This window comes from Chrysemys picta, chromosome 3 (assembly GCF_011386835.1).
Source record: "Chrysemys picta bellii isolate R12L10 chromosome 3, ASM1138683v2, whole genome shotgun sequence".
In the NCBI taxonomy this organism is placed as follows: domain Eukaryota; kingdom Metazoa; phylum Chordata; order Testudines; family Emydidae; genus Chrysemys; species Chrysemys picta.
Genome location: NC_088793.1, coordinates 90,324,322 through 90,341,918, shown reverse-complemented (window position 1 = coordinate 90,341,918; position 17,597 = coordinate 90,324,322). Strand labels below are relative to the sequence as shown.

The 17,597-nt window shown below is 47.8% G+C and overlaps 1 protein-coding gene and 1 long non-coding RNA gene across 4 annotated transcripts in view; one reads left to right on the top strand and one right to left on the bottom strand.

Annotated features, from left to right (window-relative positions):
- Positions 1 to 2,485: 2,485 nt before the first annotated feature.
- On the bottom strand, positions 2,486 to 5,800 carry LOC135982313 (uncharacterized). The gene is made up of 2 exons (XR_010599587.1): positions 5,594 to 5,800; positions 2,486 to 3,496 (listed from the first exon to the last, which is right to left on the bottom strand). It is a non-coding gene; the product is annotated as an uncharacterized LOC135982313 (long non-coding RNA).
- A 3,064-nt stretch (positions 5,801 to 8,864) lies between these two features.
- The window catches only part of LOC135982315 (amine sulfotransferase-like), a 56,878-nt gene continuing 48,145 nt past the window's right edge, over positions 8,865 to 17,597 (top strand). The window contains exon 1 of one of the 3 annotated variants that reach the window (XM_065588365.1): positions 8,865 to 9,861. The gene's annotated coding sequence lies outside the window, so the exon portion shown is untranslated. Of the gene's footprint in view, positions 9,862 to 10,349; positions 10,535 to 17,597 lie in introns of those variants that run through there. The other 2 variants (XM_065588366.1, XM_065588367.1) reach the window with 2 other exon arrangements.

The window sequence follows — 17,597 nt, the reverse complement described above, 5'->3', positions numbered from 1 at the left end:
ACAACCATTTCTTCTATGAGGTCCTAACTACTCACTAAACCCAAATCTAAAATGGTATCATACCCCCTCTTGATGGTTCAGCAACTACTTGGTGAAGGAATCCATCAGCTATCGCATCCAGGCAAATCTGAGCTCTATTATTATTACTAGCACTTGTCCTCATCTATATCTGGGAAATTAAAGTCTCCCATGATCACACAATTCCCATTAGTATTTACTTCATTAAAAACATTAAAGAGGTCTCTATCCATATCCAGATCAGATCCCGGCGGTTTATAGCACACCCCAAGCACTATCCCAGGGGAGGCTCTAGTTGCTTTCTTCCCCAATGTGATTTTTGCCCAGACAGACTCCGTCTTACCCATTCCATCACTTCTTATTTTTTTACAGTCTACCTCATCATTGATGTACAATGCTACTCCACCACCTTTGCCTTTATTTCTGTCTTTCCTAAACAGCACATACCCCTCAATACCTGTACTCCAATCATAACTACTATTCCATCATGTTTCCGTTATCCCTATAATATCTGGTTTCACTTCCTGGACCAGTAACTCTAGTTCCTCCATTTTGTTACCTAGGCTCCTCGCATTGGTGTACAAACATCTTAATTTTTGCTGTTTGGCTTCACTCACATTCTTTACCCAATTAGGCTCAGATATTCTACTGCCAGCATCACCTATTAGACTGGTAGCTACACTACCCTTCCTCCTTATGTCCATTCTCCTACCCACAGCTGTATCCTTTCTTACTTCATTTTCATCCCTCTCAATGTTAAAATCTGGCGTGGAGGTTACCTAGACATCTCCCAACCATCTCCCCCCAATTCCTAGTTTAAAGCTCTCTTAATCAGTTGTGCCAGCCTCCATCCTAGAAGTCTATTTCCCTCCCTACTCAGGTGAAGTCCATCCCGAGAGAACAGTCCTCTGTCCATGAATGCCTCCCAGTGGCCATACATCCCAAAGCCCTCCTTATAGCACCACTGCCTGAGCCATCTGTTGATCGTCATAATCTTGTCACACCTTTGTTGCCATTCTCCAGTAATAGGCAGTATCCCACTGAAGATCACCTGAGCCTAGATTTCCTTAAGCATCTTCCCCAGCCTGGCATAGTCTCCCTCAATACGTTTCAGCAAGAATCTAGCCGTATCATTTGTTCCCACATGAAGGACAATCAGTGGAAATCCTCAGAGTTAGGTTTCAGAACAAACACCCGATTAAAATACATGAGGCAACTTGCACTTGATTGGTGCAATGCATGTGACTATGCAGCTCCCCTGGACTACTTTTGCACATAGAGCCTCTATTGTGCACTGTGGATGATATTGCATTAACTGCAACCTTAGATGCCAGGTTATGAGGTGGGGGCCAGGATTTTGACCAGCTCCATCTTCTACGTAATTTACCCACTCAGATAGTTTACTCAGGCTGTGCTCAATGAGCAGAGTTTGGCCTTTTAGCAGTTAATGAAAGCTTACCTTTCCCAGATAACTCCCCCATTCTTCCACAAAAATAAAATCTGGTACTGTCTCAAGTTTGACTGCAAGCTTAGAAAAATGAAAAAAAAAAAAAAAAGGAAAGCACAAATCAGTAGTAGAGACAGGATTAAACCACTGCAGTTCTTGGATCCCAGAAACCTTAGGTTTCTGGCTATATAAATAACCTGCAAGGTGAAAAAGTGGCAGCCTCAGATATATTAAAGGGACACAATTAACCTAAAAATCTGTGGTTTTATAAACTTGCTATTGCTGCAAGTAACACTAAAAATCACTGTATCTGAAAAAGTTTAGAATAAGTATTTATAAAATATTTTATCCTGATTTTAAAAATATAATTTCTTTTTTGTCTTTGCCAGCACTTACTGTACAGTCAGTGTCATTATTGTGCTTCCTTAATTCTACAGATCCTCATGCACATGTGTACATGTGTACTGTATACAGGTGATAGTATCATTGACCTAATGGGATCATTCACTGTTGTAAGGTTAAGCACATGAGTAATTGTACTTAGAATCATGTCTTCAAGTTTTTTTCCAATTGTTTATATGGGTCTTTCACACAGCAAGAGAGGAGCAAAAATATTTAAAAATCATGGGAAATGTGATAGTAAAAAGCACAAAAATAAATAGGGAGTGAACTTTCAGGAGTATTACCTGAAAAGAATTTAAACTTTTCAATAAATAGATTTGGAGCTGAGAATTTCTGGAAAACCACACAGACAGTTAAGCCATGCAGTGGTGCACGCTCAGAACAGCCAGCCACAAGGCATGAAAAGAAAAAATTCCCTACACTAATGTTTCTCAACAACCAGTCTGTGGCAGCACTGTGGTTATCTAGTCCAGTGTTTATCAATGATCTGTTTATGGACCGCTGCCAGTCCATGCCAGTTCCTGAGATTTCCCTGACACAGAATATTTAAAATGTACCTTTAAAATGGGTTATTTTTGTACTTGCATTTTACATCACTGTATGAATTAACTTATTTCAGAAGTTTTGAAGTGTTCTGTATTTTTCAAAGATTTGAAATAGATATCTATTGAAAACATCAGAATAGTTATTAAAATATTTTACCTAGTTTTCAATTAATGAAAAACATCAATAGAAATTGCAATCAAATATCATTTTTCACGAAAAGTTACAAAATGACCTTCAGTTTTATAAAAAAGTTTTTATTTTTATAATGGTGATATCCTATCTTTAGAATTGGAAGGGACCTTGAAAGGTCATCATGTTTAGCCTCCTGCCTTCACTAGCAGGACCAAGTACTGATTTTTGCTCTAGACCTCTAGGTGGCCCCCTCAAGGATTGAATGCACAATCCTAGGTTTAGCAGGCCAATGCTCAAACCACTGAGCTATTCCTTCCCCCGCTATAGCATTTTGATAAAACATCTTTAGTTCTAAAAGCAGTGTGAGAAGTTCTAAAATGTAGCAGAACCTCTCCTTTCCTTGAACTTGCCTTGAAATCAAGGAGAACAGTGTACCTTACTCTGTGAAATCAATGAGCCTCTTCAGAGTAAAGTACTGCTCAGTGTGAGTAAAGGTGGCAAAATCAGACTGAAAAACGGAGACATTTTATTTACTGTTTCTTTCAGATTTAAAGTCATTGACTAGTCTCACCTTCTTCATCTCCTCAGGGGTAAGGAAGAGAATATTGATGGCATCCCTGTGGGTGGACCAGCCTCTAACGTGATCCAACCATGTGTTAGCAAAAATTTATGAGGAAGCAAAATTATAGGAATAAATGTTAATGATCTCAAACAGAAAAACCATTCAATTATTGACATTTTCGCATTCTAATACTCTCACAAGAACAGGTGCAGAATTGATGGAGCAGACTTCCTTTTTTCAGCTTCTCTCCCCTCTGCTGTTGGGGGGATATTTGGGCTCACAGAGATTTTATTCCAGTTCCTGTTTTTATTCACAGCCTTATCCTGGATTATCTTTCACCGTAAACATGAGATGAAGGTCAAGCGAAGTCCATCTTCTAATCTAGGGGTCTGAGGACACAAACAAACAGACTGTTACATGATAACTAATACACGTTTACTGGCAGCACAGAATGGTACTTTCCCCTAGCACAACATATTTACAGTTTTATGTCCTTATAGATAATATTTTCATCACTTCTGATGGATTAGTGATCACAAACCTAGAATTAAATTGATAGATTAATAGATTCTATGGCCAGAAGGGAGCATTGTGGTTATCTAGTCCAGTGTTTATCAATGACCTGTTCATGGACCACTGCCAGTCCATGGCAGCCTCCTTGCCAGTCCCTGAGATTTCCCTGAGATTTCCACAGAATATTAATATTTAAAATGTAAAGGGTTTTTTTTGTACTTGCATTTTACATCACTCTATTCTTTCAAGTATTTCTCGACATTAAAAAATAATAAATAAATAAACGATCTGGGTTGCCGTTGGTTGCCATAGTGCTGATATGCAAAGAACGTTAACATGCATTTGTTGGAAGGAAGTCAACAGAAAGCAGTGAGCAAAATGTAAATTCTGCTACAAATTTTACTTAGCTAACCCACACAATGTCATTGTCAAAGCAGTTACCTCTGGATCGATTTTTCAGAACTGTGGTTCCTGGAGCAAGAGGGGCCAGCAGGGGGAGAAAGGATGACCCTGCCAGATGACTGGTGCCTCCCCATACTCGGGGGGGGGGGGGGGAAAGGCACCCGCTAAAGGGGCGGACACATAACCTCCCCACCAGGGCCGGCTCCAGGCACCAGCTTCTCCAGCAGGTGCTTGGGTGGCCACTCCGGAGAGGGGCGGCAGGTCCAGGTATTCGGCAGCAATTCGGCAGACGGTCCCTCACTCCGCCTGGGAGTGAAGGACCTCCCGCCAAATTGCCGCCGCAGATCACAATTGCGAATTTTTTTAGATCGCGATCGCGGCTTTTTTTTTTTTTTTTTTTTGGTTTTGGCTGCGTGGGGCGGCGAAAACCCTGGAGCTGGCCCTGCTCCCCACGTCTCCTCTCTGTCCTGCCCGCAGATTGGGACCCCCATGCTCGCTCTGACTTCCTACTGTACTACCTCCCCGGCACGTTTAGCTGCCCTCCCTGGCAGCCAGGCCTGGGCAGGGAGCAGGACAGAGCCACTCCCAGTCGCTGCTCCGTGCAGCGTGGCCAGCTGCTTGGGAGAGAGCCTGGCTGGGGAGTTGTGGCAGCGGAAGCCTGCTCCCTTCCCGGCTCAGCTTCTGGGAACAGGGGCTGACTCTGAGCATGCTGTCGGGAAGGTGGGGGGAGCTTCAGCTCATTTGGCCACTGTCCCTGGAAGCTGAGCCTGCGTGGGAGCAGCCCGATGCCACGGCCAGGGGTTCTCCCAGACAGGCTGTGCTGCACCAGGGGTGTAGAGCGGCTGGAAGAGGTTCTGGCTCTGCCCTTTCCACTGCCCTTGACCCTGCGTGCCCCCCTTCCTTATTGGCCAGGGCTAATCCCCAGCATAGGCGTGCACAGCCCAATTCATTAGGGTGTGCACCCAGGGAGCCCTGCCCCAATCCACTCCCTCCTACTTCCTGCCCCGACTGCCCCCTCAGAACCCCCAACCCTCCCTGCTCCTTGTCCCCTGACTACCCCATCCTGGGATCCCTGCCCCTAACTGCACCCCAGGACTCCTCCCCCTATCTAAGCCTCCCTGCTCCTTGTCCCCTGACTGCCCCCCTAGGATCTTACCCCCTACCTGTCCCCTGACTGTCGCAACCCTTATCCACACCCACGGCTATCCAACCACTCTCCGCCCCCTGACAGGACCCCCAGAACTCCCAACCCATACAACCCCCCCTGCTCCCTGCCTCCCCCAACCCCGCTCCACACCTCTGCCTCCTGACACCACCCTAACTGCCCCCCCAGGACCCTCCTTGCTCCCTGTCCCCTGACTGCCCTGACCCCTATCCACCCCCCGCCCCCTGACAGACCGCAGGACTCCCATGCCCCATCCAAAGCCCCCTGCTCCCTGACTGCCCCCTCCAGAGACCCCCTCCCCCTAACTATCCCCCTGGGATTCCACCCCCTATCCAACCCACCCCTGCTCCCTGTCCCCTGATTGCCCCCACCCCTTATCCAACCCCCCTGGCCCCAGACCCCTTACCATGAGATGAGGCTCCTAGCCTCCCTGAGGAAGCGCACAGCCCCAGCTCCACAGGGGGGATGGGAGACAGAGGGGCTCAGGCCAGCTCCACACAGAGTGGGGTCAGGGCTTCAGTCCTGCAACTTTTTCCCACTAGCGTGGCTGGGGCTCCCGAGACGGGGACTTCAACCCCACATCTTCTGCCAGGGTCCACGGCTTCTCCACCCTGCCCCAGTGTGGCTCCTCTCCCTCCCGCCCCCAAGTACAGCTCCTGCCGGGCTCCGGGATTCTCCACCCCCAATGCAGCTCCTGCCGGCGTCCGGGCTTCTTCTCTCCCTGCCCCGCCCCCCTCAACGTGGCTCCAGCCCTGTCCAGGGCTTCTCTTCCCCCACCCCCGCGTGGCTCCTGCCGGTATCTGGAGCTTCTCCTCCCATTGCACCCAGCCCTAGCCTAGTTGGGCTCCCGTGGGTCACCTGCTGCCTGCTGTGGCCGGAGAGACTGCCCCAAGCACCTGCTTGCCAAGCTGGTGCCTGGAGCCGGCCCTGTTCCTATCTCAGGAAAACAATCACTGAAACTGTGAATCTGAGCTGGAGAAATCACCTCTGATGCCAGTTCCAAAGGATAAGTACCTGAATTTTATACATGTATTGCTTATTCCAGTTAAAGTGACCAGATATCCCGATTTTATCGGGACTGTCCCCATATTTGCTTCTTTGTCCTGCGTCCCAACTGCTGTTTGGTTGGGACACTGGACAAACAAGAAATTTTGCCCTCCCTTGCCCCATTGGCTCCCTCCCCAAATCCCTGCCTCTTCCCCAACCCTGGCATTCCTCCACCCTCCCATGCTTGTAGCTGCATGGAGGACCCCTCAAGGATTGAACTCACAATGGTGGATTTAGCAGGCTAATGCTCAAACCACTGAGCTATCCCCCCCTCCTTGTATGCCATGTAGGAATCATTTGAAAACATCTCACCACATCAAGCTCAAATCAAGACTGGGAAAAAGCCTGTGGGAATGGAATTCCAGAAGTGAGGGAAAAACATGTTAGCACTGTTGAACAATTTGAACAATAACTGCTTGTCCTTGTCATCACCCAGTGTGAAAATCAGGCTCCTGGTGAGTGCTGAAAATTACGTCCCTATGTTTTTTTGGCAATAAAACAAATACATAAATAAATAAATAAGGAGTATTCTGTGTGAAAGAAATTAAGGCACTTAACTAAGGTATTCAAACTTGAGAAGAGTAGAGAGAGAATTGCTCTGGCCTTCTGCCCTGTCCCACAACATGGTGAGAAGAGGGCAGTTGGTAACACTACCAATAAATTCAGAAGTAGATAAAAGGAAATCCATGGAATCACAGTAGCAATACCACAGAGAAGGTTGCATGAAACATTCCATTCTATTTGTTACCCCTTTCACAGCATTTGCAAATTCCTTTTGGCTTCAAATTTCTCATACTATCTCCTATCAGAAACGAGGGAGAAAGTGAAAGCTTTGAAGCACTATCATGTTGATTTTGATGCTGTAGAAGGAGTAGTCACTGATGCTGTACTAAAATTTTTAAATTAAAAATGTCTGCAACGGCCAATAGCTCCCAGATGTAGACTTGATAGTCATAGGCAGGCTGGCAGCATGTTGTTTACTTTCTATTATTGGGATTTTGAATGTCTCATATTAATTCTTTTAAGATCCCACAACAATGGGTGCCACGTAAGCTATTGTTGTACAAATGCTGATAAGGAGGTTACCAATTTGTCCACAGTGCTCCAGTTTAGAAACCTGCCTTACAGTTTTGACCATCTCTGCATTTGAACCATTCAGCTTTCCATTTAAACTGGACTATGCAAGGACACATTTATTACTGTCGCAGGATGACTGTAATTAGCCTGAAGAGGACTGACTGCTCCAAGATACACTGACCCAGGGAAAGGAGAAACAGGAATTTGTGTCTGGGGTGGCTAATGGCAGCTATTGCTCTTGTCATGATTCCATTAGTTTTATCCTGAGGCATGTCTTTGGGATCTTGCATAGGGGATTGTGTAACTTGCTTTGACAAAGGGAATGTGTTCTCTGTTGTCACAACTAACTTAAAATGGCACATATTCACCTTTTTTATTACAAGCTTGTTGCCTATTTGACTGAAGGACCAAATAAGACCTCTTCTTAATCATTGTAACTGTCTGATTTATGTCATTACAGTAAGGGAATTCTGGGGTTTCCCCCCCTTTGTGTTCAGGTATCTCGGTTTACATAATTTAACCTACAGTTCTGAGGTGTTGACCTCTTGCTGCTGCTGTAGCTCACTACAGTGAATGAAGGGTGGAGCAGCATCTTTTATCTCTGAAGTTCCCCTCTTCTGTGGATTTGTCAGTCCCTGAACACTATGTTGTAACCATGTGTGTTTAGTTCTATTCTGCAACCCCAAACTGGGTCTGGCCGGGAAGGTTGCACAATAGCTCCCCGCAGCCCAACTCAAAGCAGCAACTTGCACAGTTGAGAACACACAGACCAGGGCCTCTCTTCACTGGACATTTGTCCCTTAAATCAGTATTTCAGTTTTCCATAATGGGAGCCCGCTACTTACACCATTGTTCTTGGAAGACCCGGACATATTGTTGCATATGTAGAGATGTCTTCGTATCTCTTCCCAAACATACACACACATATTAAGTTAATCTGGCACAGTTCTATGTTGTATTTGTGAAAGTGAAGTGCTAATAAAAGCTGCTTTCCCAGCAGGGACAAAATATTATAATCAAATGAAATCACTTCTGTTTTCTCTTAAAGCAGGCCAAGGCTCGGGGTGAGAACTCTCACTCCCTGGGGAATGATTCACAGGGCAGGGGCTGTCTGCGTGGGTGGCTCCTGGCTCTGCTGGCCCACTTTTCCCTGGCAGCTTCTGCAGTGAGCTGAATTGTTTCACTTCTAGATTTCCAGAAGCTGGTCAGCTGGAGAAAGTGCCACTGGTGGCATTCTCCCCTTCCTAAGTAGACAGGGGGGTGCCTGCAAGTGGGCAGGGCTCTAAAGTTCTGCTCAGTATCAGTCTCCTCCTCCTCAGGTGTTGCCCTTGTATCCCTGATTCTGTGCTCATTGCACATGCGGCAGCCTGTCTACATTCATCACCATAAGAAGTGCAGCATTAGCCAATTTCCCCCATGCTGCCTTCCTGGCAGCACTTACTTTGAAAATGCTGCTGGTTTGCAAACATAAGAAGGATGAGGGGATGAAAACAAGAGGCATCTTGAGAATTAAAGCATTTGACACTAAGTCTCACAATTCACAGCATGAAAAAATCCCAGAATGCATACAGAACAGTGGCTGAACAGAATGCCGAGCGCTCATAGTGAAACAGCACCATGCTGTGAGGCCACAAAGATGGGAGGCAACATTGACTTGAATGCGGGATAACAATGCGGTGTCTATGAACTGATCAGGGATCCCTTGTTGCAGATTGCTGAAGGCAGATAAAACCCCCCAGAAAGTACCAAGTTACAAACATAGCCATGGCCTAGAAGAGTTGCTGTAGTGGTAAAGGTCTATGTGTTCAGTACCAAAGGGCCTAGGTTTAACCCATGAAAGTGGTAATTACACACACTCTGCTTGGTAATATTTAAACTGTGTAATTAGGAACTAAATTTCATAATAATTGCTCACTAAATATTTTACAAAAAGATATGTGTGTGTGTGTGTGTGTGTGTGTGTGTGTGTGTGTGTGTGTGTGTGTGTGTGTGTCAATATGGTATATCAAAGGATTTTCTCCTTTTATGAATAAACTACCTGAAAGTAAGTGGACATATTTTCAAATCTATAAGATTGTGGATAGGTCATTTTCACATAATTCATCAGGGACAAAAAGCACCAATAGTTTTTCCTCCTTCCATTTCATCTGTCTTCCTTAATGATGCTGCTGGTATGAAAAAGTTGGAATGAAAGTTAAAACTACAGTACTATCATTTGAATAGTTTACTGTTGAGTTACAGTATTTAATTCAGACACACTCAGGAAATTGAAGTCATATTACCATGTTTTTATTCAGACATTTTGAACTCTTTTCACATTTCTAAGAACTACCCTGCTTGGTAATCTTTCACTAGTGATCAGCCTTCAGGTCAAAGGTTGGAAGAGATCAAAAGAAAAAAAAACACCCCCTTAAAACTCCAATCAGGTTGCACACCAGCTGTAAAGAAAGAATTTTCCTGTTTCCAGGAGTGAATATCAGTCTTGTTTATTGAAGTGTTAGGCAGAAGTGTGGGCTTGTGTCTTGGAGCAGCAGAAATAGAGAAGAGAAGGTAAATATTATTTTATTATATAATATATTAGTAAAACATTTCCATTGGTAAATCTGTGAATGAATTAAATATCTTATAAGCTTCAGCAGAGAACTGTATGCAGTGGAAATATTTTCCATCACCGTTCTTTGGCAATAAGCTGAGTGGCATGGGAATCTGATCCTGAAATGCTTTGTGTGTGTGTGGTTGTCCAACAAAGAAGTCACAACAACAGTGTGTGTGAAAGAGTTGACTGGTGAAAGTAAATGTAATTTAAGCCATCATTTGTTTTACAATATCAGCAAGATGATGGAGTTTTTAACTGGTAGTTGATAGTTCCTGCTGTGTCAGCAGAGGTGGATGGAAAAGTTAAGGGAGAAACAGGTTTGTGTACGAGTACAACTGTTGTCAGGCCTGATGTCATTCTACACATCACAGTTGGAATTTGTAGAAAGGTTATAACTCCTGTACTGCTGCATATGAGTGACCGCTCTAGACCAGCCCTTGTGCAGTGTCCATCAAGCTGAAAACTTCTGTAGAGCTTGTAGTGCAGCCTGAAGGGTAAAAGGAAGTTGAAATTTTTTTAGAAATTGAAAAAAAAAATGCAAGTAATAAAATAAAATTAGCAAGGGAGCTGATTGCATTCAGAAAGCAGGAAGGGGGAGAATCTTCAAGGTGACTGCAGCCCTGCTAGGTGAGAGCATATCATTCATTGTGTTATTTTTCTAATTTATGTAGTAGAATGAAGTTTGTTTTATCTTATGAACCAACTATTTTATCACATGGTGCTCTTACATAGACACATCTAACTGTAAAAAAAAAAACAACCCAACAACATTATTCCTCAATCTGATTTAAAAGCTCCATTACTAAACAGGGAGATTAGCAGATTCATTGGGCAAAACCAAAAATGTAGTATCAAATTGAACATTTTGAACATTTTATGGGGTCCCCAAGAGAGAGGATTCTCTGGGCACTGCACATTGGTATGGTTCTGCCCCTAGTGTGCACTTGGGAAGCAAAATGATAAACTCCCCAAGTCTGGTTCTTGCATGAGTAGATGAAGCTGGTCATTCCCCAGATCTTCTTGCTGCTCAACTTTTGCTTTCTCAACTTGACAGGTTTGGGCTGAGTTTAAAGAGATACAGTAACAGCTTTGTTATCCGGAATGTTGGGGGAATGGGGCGTGCCAGTAAGTCAAAAAATCTGGTTAACTAAGGCCTTGGCTACACTTGCGAGTTGCAGTGCTGTAAAGCCGCCCCCAGCGCTGTAACTCATTCCCCGTCCACACTGGCAAGGCATTTGCAGCGCTGTATCTCCGTGGTTGCAGCGCTGCATGTACTCCACGTCCCCGAGAGGAATAGCGTGTATTGCGCTACCGCTGCAGCGCTGCGGCACCAGCGTGGCCGCCCAATGCGCTGTAACTGGCCTCCAGAAGTATTCGGCAGTATCCCACAATACCTGTTCTAGCCATTCTGGTCATCAGTTCAAACTCTACTGCCCTGGCCTCAGGTAACCAACCATGTGACCCACCCTTTACATTCCCCGGAAATTTTAAAAATCCCCTTCCTGTTTGCTCAGCCCAGCATGGCGTGGAGTGCTATCAGCGAATCTTTCCAGGTGACCATGCCTCCACGTGCCAAGCAAGCCCCAGCATGGAGCAATGGCGAGTTGCTGAACCTCATTAGTTTTTGGGGGAGGAAGCAGTCCAGTCCCAGCTGCGCTCCAGCCGTAGGAATTACGATACCTTCGGGAAGGTATCAAAGGACATGATGGAAAGGGGCCATGACCGGGACGCCCTGCAGTGCAGGATTAAAGTGAAGGAGCTGCGGAGTGCCTACCGCAAAGCCCGCGACGCAAACGGCTGCTCGGGTGCTCCCCCCACCACCGGCTGATTCTACAAAGAGCTGGATGCGATACTTGGGGTTAACCCCACCTCCACTCCGAGCATCACCATGGACACTTCAGAGCCGGGGGGGGGGAAGGAGGAGGAGGAAAACGGGAGTGAGGGTGGTGGGCCGGATGGAGACACCCTGGAGCCATGCAGCCAGGAGCTCTTCTCGAGCCAGGAGGAAGGTAGCGAGTTGCAGCGGCCGGTACTTGGTGGAGGACAAACAGAAGAGCAGGTTCCCGGTAAGCGGTTTTTTTTTCGGGAAGGAATTTTTTTGGTGCGGGCTCTTTGGGAGGGGAGGGTTAGGCATGCATGCCTAGATGCGGAATAGTGCATTGATGTGGTTTATCACATCGCGGTAATCGGCTTCGGTAATCTCCTCGAATGTCTCATCCAGAACGTGTGCAATGCGCTTGCGCAGGTTTATCGGGAGAGTCACCGTGGTCCTTGTCCCAGCCAGGCTAACGTGCCTGCGTCACTGTGCCACGAGGGGCGGGGGGACCATTGCTGCACACAGGCAAGCTGCATATGGGCCAGGGCGGAAGTCACATTGCCGTAGAAGACCCTCCCTTGCTTCCCAGGTCACCCTCAGCAGTGAGATATCGTCCAGGACGAACTCCTGTGGAAAATGTTGGGACAGTGTTCAGTGTAGGTGCCCCCTGAAGCTGTTGGCTCTCCCCAAGGCACAGAAAGCCAGAGGACAGTGCAGCCCTGAAACAACCAGTCCCCCTTACTCACCATTTTGAGGCTCCTGTGGGATATGTGTGCTCTGTTTCTGACGGGAAAATTATGCAATTGTGTAGACCCTGTGTGTTTTCTACTCCTTAAGTGCGGGGGGAATCATTACTCTGTCTGGTATAAACAATGCTGCCTCTGTTAAATGTTGCATTTTGCCTATACAGCTGCAACAACCTTGAGACCTCAGCTGTCCCTCTTGTCACCTGCTCAGAGACTGCAAAGACTCAGGAAGAGACCGCGAAAAAGCAAAGAAGACATGCTGCAAGAAGTGATGCGGCAATCTATTAAAGAGAATGAGAAGGCACAGAACTGGAGGTAGAGAGAAAGCAGGATCCGCCAGGAAAATGCAGCGCACCGGCAGCAATGCACGGAGCACCGGCAGCAAAGCACGGATCGGCTCGTAAGCATCCTGGAGCCCCAAGCAGACGCTATCCAGGAGCTCGTAGCCATGCAGAAGGAGCAGTACTGCAAGTGCAAACGCCACACCCCCCCACAGCCCTTGTCCCAAAACTCTTTCCATTGTGCCCCACTGTCACCTCCAGCCCACTTTCCCCAACTTCCGTGTTCTTCACACCACCCGCTGCCTCCAACACCAGTATCTTCACCACCCACCCCTGAAACCCATGACCCTTACCCTCTGCACTCAACCGCCATCACCATGCAGTATAGCTGTCCTGAAGTGCAGCACTCACTGCACAGCACACCAGACAGGACATACGCGAATCTGTGATTGTACCGTTCCCCACTCCACCCCCTTGTTTCTTTTCAATAAATAAATTTTTTGTCTTTTCAATAAATGGATTTTTTGGCTTTGAAAACATTCTTTATTATTGCATAAAGTAAAAGACTCCTTAGCCCAGGAAATAAACAGGCACTGCAAGTCTGCTTGTCTGCTTAGCAAACACTGATTCCTAAAGATTGGAACTACTGCACTTCACTCCCATGCAGGGCACCAGATATCACTGCTGGCTTTCAGCCTCAAATTGCTCCCTCAAGGCATCCCTAATCCTTGCAGCCCCAGGCTGGGCCCCTGTAATAGCCCTGCTCTCTGGCTGTGCAAATTCAGCCTCCAGGTGTTCAACCTTGGAGGTCCATGCCTGAGTGAAGCTTTCACCGTTCCCTTCACAAATATTATGGAGGGCACAGCATGCGGATATAACCGCAGGGATGTTGTGTTTGGCCAAGTCCAGCTTCCCATACAGAGTTTGCCAGCGGCCCTTTAAACAGCCAAAGGCACATTCCACAGTCATTCGGCACCGGCTCAGCCTATAGTTGAACCGTTCCTTGCTGTTGTCAAGGCTCCCTGTGTAGGGTTTCATGAGCCATGGCATTAATGGGTATGCGGGATCTCCAAGGATCACAATGGGCATTTCAACTTCCCCTACTGTGATCTTCCGCTCTGGGAAAAAAGTCCCAGCCTGCAGCTTCCTGAACAGCCAAGTGTTCCGAAAGATGCATGCGTCATGCACCTTTCCTGGCCAGCCTGTGTTAGTCAATGAAATGCCCACGGTGATCCACAAGCGCCTGGAGAACCATAGAGAAATACCCCTTCTGATTAACGTACTCGGATCCTAGGTGGGGTGGTGCCAGAATAGGAATGTGCGTCCCATCTATTGCACCTCCACAGTTAGGGAACCCCATTTGTGCAAAGCCATCCACTATTTCCTGCACATTACCCAGAGTCACGGTTCTGAGTAGGATGCGATTAATGGCCCTGCAAACTTGCATCAACACGATTCCAAAGGTCGACTTTCCCACTCCAAACTGGTTTGCGACTGACCGGTAGCTGTCTGGAGTTGCCAGCTTCCAGATTGCAATAGCCACCTGCTTCTCCACTGGCAGGGCAGCTCTCAATCTCGTGTCCTTGCACCACAGGGTGGGGGCAAGCTCCTCACACAGTCCCATGAAAGTGGCTTTTCTCATCCGAAAGTTCTGCAGCCACTGCTAAAAACAAGCCCTAAAACACTGGCTGAGAGAAGGATGGACTGCCTGCCCCTGTGCTGCCAAGAGGGACTGTTTTGCCCCAAACTCATCTCACCAGGGCTAAAAACAGCTGAGGCTGGTGAGACCAAGAAGGTGTCTTTAGGGTTGCCGAGAGCGGGTTCGGGCCCCGGTGTAAAAAAATTTTCGGGCCCCTCAGCAAGGGCGGACCGGCTAAACAGGGCCGATGAGAGGGAGGGGGAAACCGGGCCCCGGTAATTTGTACTGGCTTTCCCCCCCTCTCGTCAGCCCTGGGTGCCTTGCCACAATGGTCTCTAAGGACCAGGAGCTCCTTGCACTGAATGTACACATACGTCACCTGCCCATAGGGTAGGTAATCATATATGCTGCACTGTGTGCAATAACTGGATAGCCCCAACTCTGTTGCTGGGCTACTACCTGCATTCTCTTTTTACTCCTGCAGCTCATTCCTTTGTTGTTGTTTTTGTTTTTATCAGGGGGTGTTTTTTGGATTAAGTTTAAGGAATGTTACATGTATGTAGCCCCTACAATGCTTCCCTTCACAACTCCCTTGCAAAACTCCTCTGGTCGCTTAGGAACAGGCTTTTTAAAGCCTGGTCTTCCTGAGTAGCCCTGCCCCCAGCCTTTCCCTGAGTTGGGCTTTACTCTTAATTAACCTTGGCCCTCCCTCTCACAGATGACACCAGGTAACCTAATCGACTTCTCAGCCCCCATCAATTCTATCAGGGCTGGAGTGGGGTGCACACCCCATCACAAAGTCATACAGGAGATGCCTTGTTTTTCTCATTGGATGATGAGAAGGGACACGATTCATCTCCTGGTTGGACATTTCAACTCTTTCACAGAAGTACAGGTCACTTTCTGATTGGGCTGCATCAGCTTTGACAAGAAGAAGGTCACTCCGTCCAACAGCAAATGTATAAAACACCCTGTGTTGTTCAACTTGTTGCTCCTTGAAGCTGAAACAGCTGGATGAGAGAGATTGTGAGCAGGACTGTCATCTCCTGGCCAGTGACTGCACCTCCTGCTTGGTAACAACTAATGGCATGACTACACTACAAACTTACGTCGGTATACAGCCACTGCAATAATTGCTGAGGTTTTTTTATGTCCAAGCTACCCTCCTTCTGTCTGTGGGGCACGTCCTTACCAGGAGTGCTTGCAGTAACTTAAGAGGGGCAGTGTGGAGGTCTGAGAGCACTGGGCTCTCAGCTCCAGAGGGAGCTCCCTGCTGGGAACCCGTCTGCCACTCTGGTTCCCGGATCCCCACTCTGAGGCCAGCTGCTTGCCAGGCTCCCAGCTCCCTGCTCCGAGCCCAGCTGCTGCCTAGACTCCTTGCTCTTCGCTGGCTGCCATCTGGGGAACAGGGAGTTGGGAGCAGGGAACCGAGGGGCCAGACAGCAGCTGGGCTCCCAGTGTGGAGTCAGGAGCCCTGGTGGCAGCCTGGCTGGGAGGTGGGAGCCAGGGGGCAGCTGGTCTCCTAGCCGGGAGCCCTGGTGGCAGCCTGACTGGGAGCAGGGGGCCAGGAGCCTGGGCAGCAGCCCGGTTCAAAGCAGGGAGCCCAGGCGACACCTGGGCTCCAGCTGGAGCCCCACACCTGCCATGGGGTCAAAGGCTAAGCTGTGAGCGGGGCGTAGGATTTACAGCAAGGAGCCTACCAGCCTTTCTTGTCAAAGCTGTGAAATTGACAAGAATAACAGCCAGAAGCGGATGTAAGTAACACATTGCTACACAGACTCTGCATCGCCCTAACTACACCAACATAAGCCCGACGCCTCTCATGGAGGTGGAGTTATGTTGATGTAATAGGGCACTTAAGCTGGTGGGAGCAAGGCTGTAGTCTGTACACTGACATAATTAGTTTGACATAAGCTCATAGGCGCCAACTCCGTGGGTGCTCTGGGGCTGGAGCACCCATGGAAAAAAATAGCAGGTGCTCAGCATCCACCGGCAGCCCTTGATCAGCTCCTCCTCCGCCCTCTCCCCCCCTCCAGCCTGCTGTGGATCAGCTGTTCAGTAGCGTGCAGGAGGCACTGGGGGAGAGGGGGAGGAGTAGGGGCAGAAAGAGGTGGGGTAGGGGCGGAGGAAGAGGCAGGGCGAGGGCTTGGGGGAAGGGGTGCAGTGGGGGTCAACCCCGGAACTCAGGATGTCAGCGCGTCTGCATAAGCTGCCTTAGGTGGACCTAACTCTGTAGTATAGGCCAGGCCTAGGGGTGAAAGTAAGATGGTATGGGGCGATACGGCGTACCATTAAAAAGTGGCCCCCAGTCTGTACCCAGCTGACTTTAAAGCGCTGCCGCGGCAAAGGACCCCTTCCGCCTTTTGGCCCACCTCCCTGGCCACTGACAGCGGGGAGGCGAAAGGAGCAGCTGCCCCAGGCTGGCGATTTAAAAGGGCCTAGGGCTCCTTTAAATTGCTGGTGGAGCACTGGTGGACACGGGCCAGGCAGCGCGTGGATGGGCTGGCTGGGGGACGCAGACCCTCCCAGCCCCGCCCCTTCTGCCCGAGGCCCTGCCCCTTCTGGGGGCTGGAGCTGGCCCCCGTACTAGTAAGTCTTTGCTGTTACCTTCACCCCTGGCCAGGCTGAAGTCATGTCACTGAACTCACGTGGGGGGAGGGATAGCTCAGTGGTTTGAGCATTAGCCTGCTAAATCCAGCATTGTGAGTTCAATTCTTGAGAGGGCCATTTAGGGATCTGGGGCAAAAATCTGTCTGGGGATTGGTCCTGCTTTGAGCAGAGGGTTGGACTAGATTACCTCCTGAGTTTCCTTCCAACCCTGACTTTCTTGAATTACTCTTTTTGAGCCTTGTATGTTGTCTAATGACACTAACAAGGGCTTTTTCCCCCACATACTTACTCTTCTTTGTTAATTGTATACCACAAAAAAATACATCTATTATTGGAAAGCCTTAAAGAGAGAGACCTGGGTATTAATTCACTTAATCTGATAAACTACATGGAGATTTCTTAAACCTGTTCCAACTCAAATACTATAACAGACATACAAGGTGAAATCCTCTAGAAGGTTATTTTAATCCAATTTTATTGTCTCTCTACCGTTGGAAGGATGTAGCCAACAGGGCCGGCCCACAACATTTTGGCACCTGAGGCGGGGAGCTCAAATGGTGCCCCATCGCTTGGGCCAAAACTTTGAAAGGTCTCAATT